The sequence below is a fragment of the Pygoscelis adeliae genome, unplaced genomic scaffold (genome assembly GCF_000699105.1).
Source record: "Pygoscelis adeliae isolate BGI_AS28 unplaced genomic scaffold, ASM69910v1 Scaffold34, whole genome shotgun sequence".
Taxonomy (NCBI): domain Eukaryota; kingdom Metazoa; phylum Chordata; class Aves; order Sphenisciformes; family Spheniscidae; genus Pygoscelis; species Pygoscelis adeliae.
In genome coordinates, this window is record NW_008824658.1 from 1,768,971 (window position 1) to 1,775,857 (window position 6,887).

Genomic DNA, 6,887 nt, shown 5'->3' on the forward strand with positions numbered 1-6,887 from the left:
CCCTGGGGCAAGAGCAGTCGATTTATTGGGGCAGGTTTGGGTGGGACTGAGCCCGTGCTGAGGAGTCTTAGTGTCTCCTTGCTCCTGCAGGCAAACGCGGGTAGGAGCCTTGCCCCAGCCCCAGGGATGGCCTTGGAGGCCCCAAAAACCCTCTGAGCAGCACCACAGGGTCTCCCACTGCTGAGAAAGGGGCTGGAAATGCATCTGGGGCTGGCAGCAGCGCAGGGATTTCACTGAGAGCTTCACTTCATGCCTCTGAAAACCCCCGGCAGGGTTCGTGCCATTGTGTGGATGATGCTTTTATAAAACAGAGATACAAATCGGACTTGATGGCATCCACCCGTCCTCGCACGCGGTTTCCTGTGCTTTCAAGCTGCTGAAGAAGCAGTTGAAAGGCACATGCCATAGAGGCTACACCCCCAAACAGTTTATGTTTGCACTTCCCCCCAGTGCCCAGGAGAAAAGAACTGGAATTTCCAAAAGTGGGAAATTCCAGCACTTTCAATTGTTTCCAAGTCAGAACACAAAGTCTTGAATACCCAAGTCTTCCTCAGAACAGCTGGGTGAGGAAAGCTTCACCTTCAAAATATCAAAGAAGCATTAGGAATAATAACACAATATTATTATAACACTTCAAAACCAGCTGAGGTCGAGAAGCAGCAACATGTAGAGACAAACCAGGGAAGCTGAAACGACTCAGCTGGTTGTTATTCCACCAAAAATTCCCTTGATGCCTTCCTGTAAAACATCCCCTTGTAACAAAATCACCTTTCTCAGGGGAAAACGGCCTGGCTGAAGCTTTTTCATTCTCTCCCATAGAGATTTGGGCTCCTCAGTCTTGCCCCTGTGTGTAATGAGGAATGGGCACCCTAGTCCCAGTGGCACCTGGGTGGGCTGAGCCTGCGCCATGCCCACAGCAGCTCACGGGTCACCTGCTTGGCTGGGAACCGGCTGCGAAGGCTTGAGCAGATGCAGAAGATGTTTTGAAGGGAGGATATAACCCTGATCTTCATCTGCCCGTCTCTTCCTGCGGCTCAGCACTGCAGCTCTCAGCTTCGCAGCGGAGGCGTGAGGCTGCCGGAGAGCCGGGCACGGCACAGCAACTGCGGGGAGCAGAGCTGGCCACGTCCCCGCAGCTGGGAACGGTGCTCTCAGGGACCCAGCCGCAATGTCCAAGGGAAGTTTTGGGGCTTGGGAGACAGCCCGGCACCCCTGGGAGAGCCAAATTTGGGGCAGTGGAGCTCTGCTCCTCCAGAGCAGGGAGGGAAATCTGCTCGGCGTTAGCACAGGGCCGCAACATGTGAGCTATCATCCTGCATCCTTCTTGTTGCCAAAACACAGGCTCTTGGGGTGCGTTCTGGGGGTTGTATTCCCTGGGCACAGGCATAAATGCTCCAGTGAAATTTCTGGCTGTACCACAATTGCTATAAGCCTGTGACCGGTGACTCCGTCACCCACAGCCCAGCTGCCTCGGAGCAGCACAGGACAGCGAGTGAGACCAGGCAGCCCCTCAGGGCTGGTCCCCAGCCTGGCTCGGGGCGATGCCGCGGCGTCAGGAAGCCCGGCTGACCACAGCGCACTGGTCCCAAGGCCAGGAATTTCCCTGGCACCCACTGCTGGCTGCCCCTACAATGAGGGCAAGATACCAGAGTTACACAGTATTTGGGGGGACAGGGAGGGAGAGCGAGATGGGATTTCTTCCTCGGAGCAACTCCCTCTCCTGGAAAGTCCTGCTGCCAAAAAGCCTGCGTCTTGCCCCAGCTCCATAGTAACCAGTCTCCAGCAGCGGTTGCTACAGCTGGAGCAGAAAACAGCCAGTGGCATTTTAATCGCTGCAAATACTTAAGCACACTCAATATCGTATTTAAGCATAGGATATTTCAGCATCCCACCCCCATGCTGCTGGGGTTGGCAGCACACCTGGGGCTGCTCACGGTGGGCTGCCCTACAAGGGAGAATCGCATACTGGACTGAGCTCAGCAGAGCTGCCCATCCCGAGGGCAATGCCAAGAGGGTGACGGCATCCTGGGAAGCACAAGCATGGCCTCTGGGACTCACTCTGCACATGGGGCATTTTCTCCCCGTTTCTCACCCCGATGCTTTCTTGCAGAGGTTGATGAATTTGCAGCCAGCTCCTGTTTGGAGACCTGCTCCTGTTTGGTGTCATGCATCACAGTAAACAGACCTCCCACTGACAACCGAATTAAACTCCTGCTGCCTTCCCATGCTGGAGAGCCTGAGGACTCCACACCAGGCCCAGAGAAATGAGACGCTCTGGCTAAAAGCAGCCCTGAGGAAGGAGGAGGCGTTGGGCAGGAGTGTTACTTTAGAAGGACTCCAAGTGAACCAATTTGTGTTAATTGACAATAAATTAAATAAAAATTCCCCAAGTGAGGACTGTTTTGCCCATGAAACCCTCTATATGTGGGCAGGTCATAGACCCTTCAGACAAAGCAGCTTCACCCCGTAGCATCCCGCTCTCTAGAGAAAATGCACTTCATAGCTCCGCTCTCCAGGAACACCCCCGCTCCATCCGCTGGCTCCAGCCAGCCCAATCCAAGGGCAATCGGTGGCAGATCTCATGCCTCGCCTCTGTGATCAACAAGAAGGCAAGCGGTTCCAGGAAGGCAAGGAAAGGAAAGGGGAGGACAAAACGATGGGCACAAAAAAGGGGAAGAATTAGAAAGGCTGTGAGCAGGGCAAGGGCTGGAGGCAGGTCCATGCTGGCCACCCACGCTTCAGCCTTCAGGGCTGCCACAGAGAAGCTGCTGCCGGGGTCTGGGATTTACACACTAGCACCCGGCCCATGGCTGTTCTGCACATTGACCAGCAATGTTGGGGGCAAGGACTCGCTTCCAGGCAAAGCCAACGCCAGATTTCACAGGTTGCGACATCCAAAAAACCCCGCGAGCCCATGTTTGGTGTGCAGAGGGTCCGACCTCTCCCTCTGAGTCAGCTCCGGAGGCCGCTGCAGATCCTCTTTACTACCAGACCCTGGGAGTAGCTGCGTCTGGTGCAGAGACACACAGGACATCGGTCTCGGTCCTTGGCCCAACGCTGCAATATCAGTGAGCCACTTCCATCCCACCCACAGTCCTCCCCTTCCCCCGGAGGAGAGAAACCCAGCCTTGAGTCTTGGCAGCCGGCAGAGGTTTCTTCTTCAGCTCTTCCTCTTCCCAAGCCAAAGGAGGAAGAAGCAGCCTTGCCCCTCACATCCATGTGCTGCTCACTGGGCAGCCTGTTCCCCAGTGAGCTGAGGCTGGGGAAATGGCTCAGGGGCTGCTCTCCCACACCATCATCCCTGGAGTCAGCTTTCCAGGACACGATGACTGCTGAGGAGCCCTTTTCTCAGGCATTGCAACTGGATGAGACGTGGCCTGGCGAGAGAGGAAGAGGGGGAAATCCCCTCTGTGCCTGTTGTTGATCTTACAGATTTGGACTCTGAATAATTCAAAGCTTAAGGCACACAAGGAAATCCTTTGAGCACTCCCAGACCCAGTTCCCACAGCTCTTGGCATATCCGCCGTGGGGCTGCACCAGGCCCCACCATAACCCATCCCCTGCTGACTGTGGAGGAGGGAGGGGGAAGACGGCGAGGCTGTGGAGGAAGGCAGGAGGTGGTGATCTCCTCCTGTGAAGCAGGTGACACTGAGCCTTGCCTCACACACCAGAGGCAGAGGGAGAAGGGAGCTCTCGTTCAGCAAGAGGGTAAACCCAGCAAAGCAAAAGCAGCCTGGCATCCCTGGAAAGCCATGGTGTGACTCCGACCCCCTGTGAAGGCAGGGCACTTTGGGAGGTCTGGGGGGGCAAGATCACTCCCCAGCGCCTCCCTTCTCCATCCCTCTGCTGACCCCTCGCCTACCCTAATCCCTTCCACGCTCCCTCCTTCCCTCTCCCAGCAGCCCACTCTCCCAGCCTCCCTCCCCTGCTTCTCCCTTGCCCTCCATCCCAGAGCCCTCCCATCCTACCAGGTTAATTTGAGTTCCTGATTTGCATAGGCAGCAGATCACAATGTTCTGGAAATCCCCTCCTGCGGCCGGAGCTTCCTCCTCGCTCTCACAGCGTCACTGTCGGCCTTCTGCTTCCCTTCCCTTGTCGGAGCACCGGGACGCATCCGATCAGTGCAGCACAAGCAGCATCCCCCAGCGAAACCCGCTGCTGATGCCAAGAGCACCCATCGACAGCACCCCGCAGCCCCCTGCAGAGCTAAGCCCACGAGCGGCCCCGGGGTGCTGTGCCAAACCAGCTGCCCCTCTGCTCCCGCCCTGCTCCGGGGCCAGCTCCCCGGCACGGCGCCCCATCACCCCATTAGGGTTGAAATGTGCTCCGTTCACCCAGCAGCACTGAGGGCAGGTGGATTTACTGGGCGCCCGGGACTGCTGGGCCGTTTCCACTCGGGATTCACACCACCAGACACGCACAAAGCCCACCCTGCTCACCCCTGAGTGGGGTCAACATGGAGGAAGGTAGTCCTGAACCGAAACAAGCAGGAGCAAAGGACAGGAGAGCTCCGCCACCCCCACCCGCAGTCTGTGCTCCTTCTCATCCCATTTCCCGCAGCACTGCCGCAAACGTGGAAGCAATATCAGGGTGCCTTCACACAAACAAGCCTCCACTGAAGGTGCTGAACCCAACCCTCTGTGCCAAAAAAAACCCTAGTATGTAAAAGTGTCAGCTATGAACACATCTCCACAGCCACGCAGGCGTGCTCATGAATCACAGCTGCTGTCAGGTGAGTTTTCTCTCCTGAGAGCACAGCAGGACCAAAGGAATGAGGAAAGACCAACGGGACCAAGAGTTGGTTTTCGTAGCGAAATTCATCCTGGCGCTCGCGCCAGCCCGAGCTGGCGACCTCAGGTAGAAACACAAAGAGCAGCTGGCTAGAGAGGTGAAGAGGCATTGGGTGAGAGCACGCCATCGACCGACCATCTCCATGGGCACCTAGGCTGCAGGCAGGCTCCAGACCCCATGGCTCCTCACCCCTCCTGCCAAGCACCCATGCTCCTACCACCCAAACCAGCCGGACTAAAGCAAGGCGCTTTTCAGGCCTCACAGTTCACACCCAGCGAGTGTAGACTAGCACCCCGCCAGGTACAACTTTGTGCCTGCTGGCGAGGAGCTGGGGAGCTGGAATCAGCCTCTGTAAAATAGAAACACTTAAATCCTTGGTGTTTATTCCAGCACCAGCTGGCTCCAGCCTTGGTTCTGACCATCGGTTGTCTTGGTGGATGGTTTCTAGGGACTACCTGCAACCCTGGCACGCCATCACCTGTCCAGCTCCACCAGCAGAGCCAGCTCTTCCCTGCTCCCCTGGGAACATGCATCTGTTCCGACTCCAGAGATGGACGAGAACGGGATGGAAACACGCATGGGACAATGACAATGCCTCTCGCAAGACACAGCAGTTTCCCTGGGGAGAAGCACAACATGTTTGCAAACCCCGTGAAGTCGCTCAGAAACCAGGCATGGAGAATGATGTAACCAGGCTCTCCAGTTGTCCAAAAGTGAATCACAGCCTCCACCACAGCCCCCCCCCCACTCCCCCCTCCTTTTGCTGACTAATACCTGACATCGTTTGGCGGCCCCTGGAAGGAACAGCACAGGAGAGCCCTTTAAGTGGCGCCTGGCTCTCTATCAAAACCACACAGAGGCTGTCTGGGACCTCCATCATGGGGAATTCCCCTTCTCCATGCCTAAAAGTAAGCTCAGCTGGGCCGGCCTTCCTGCATTTGGGGATCGCAGCCGGAGAGCGCCTGGCCCAAAGGGCTCTCACCCCCCCGCGACCCGGCCGGGTGAGTAGAGCAATGCTTTTTTTTGGTGCGAGCGTGTCCAAGACAGAGCAAGGGGAAGGCGGGCAGCTTTTCAGCTGTCAGCCCGGAGCGCTGCGAAGCCGAACCATGCCACCCCCCTCCTCTCCTCACAGAAATAGAGCAGGTTTTGGCTATTTTTTGCAGGCTGAGACATTATCTTATAAACAAGATGCTTTCTGGTTCTGTGGGACTGCATTTAGCTTCAAAGCCAGGTTTTCCGAGGGTTTACAGAACAGCACTGGGCCTCTGGGGTGAAACAAGCCCTTTGGGGAACAAAAGGGAAGATGTTGCCTGTGCATGGGGTCCTGCTGTCTCATCCCCAGTTGAGACCTCGGACATGAGCACAGCCAAAACAGCATGTCGGGATCCCAGCACCTGCTGAGCTGTCTCATAACCCAGCCAGGCTGCCAGGGCGACGTCCTGGTTGGAGTGAAGGGCAGTCAGGAAAAGGAGTTTGTGTTTTTTTAATTTTTACAACCCAAAAAACCATCAAATTGCCAAGAAGCGGTGGAACTGTCTGAACTGAGTAGGAAGCCAGGACTGGGACAGCTGGAAACAGCACGATTGCCAGTGAAGGACACCTTCGCAAGCCCAGTAGCAGTCACCTACAGAAAGAAGGAAATGTCAGGAGTGCAGGCAGAGAGCAAGCAGCACGTCTGTTTACAGCAAGCTTTCTTTGCTTCTGGTTTGTTGGTTTTTATATATATATATATATAAAAAACACCTTCCTTGTAGCAAAACCAACAGAAGAAAGAGAATCAGATAGCTATGGAACAAGTCCCAAAGAGCTATGTGAAACCAGAAGGCACTCCCTGTGGTTCCTGCTCCTCTGGCTGATTTCTGTTAACAAATGCACAATAATGAAAGCAGCAGCATAGAGGAGAAGGATCCCCGATAACACTCCAGCTGGGGGTTGTAACTTCCTTGTGTAACGTTAACTCAGAGACACGGGCTCAGTGGGGAATTCTCCCTGCCTCAGCCGCCAAGGAGGAAAGATCTGGTCAGCCTCAGCAGGCCAGCGGCAGTACACAAGCCTCCTTCCCAGGGCACCCGGGGCCGAGGGGCGAGCCTGGGACT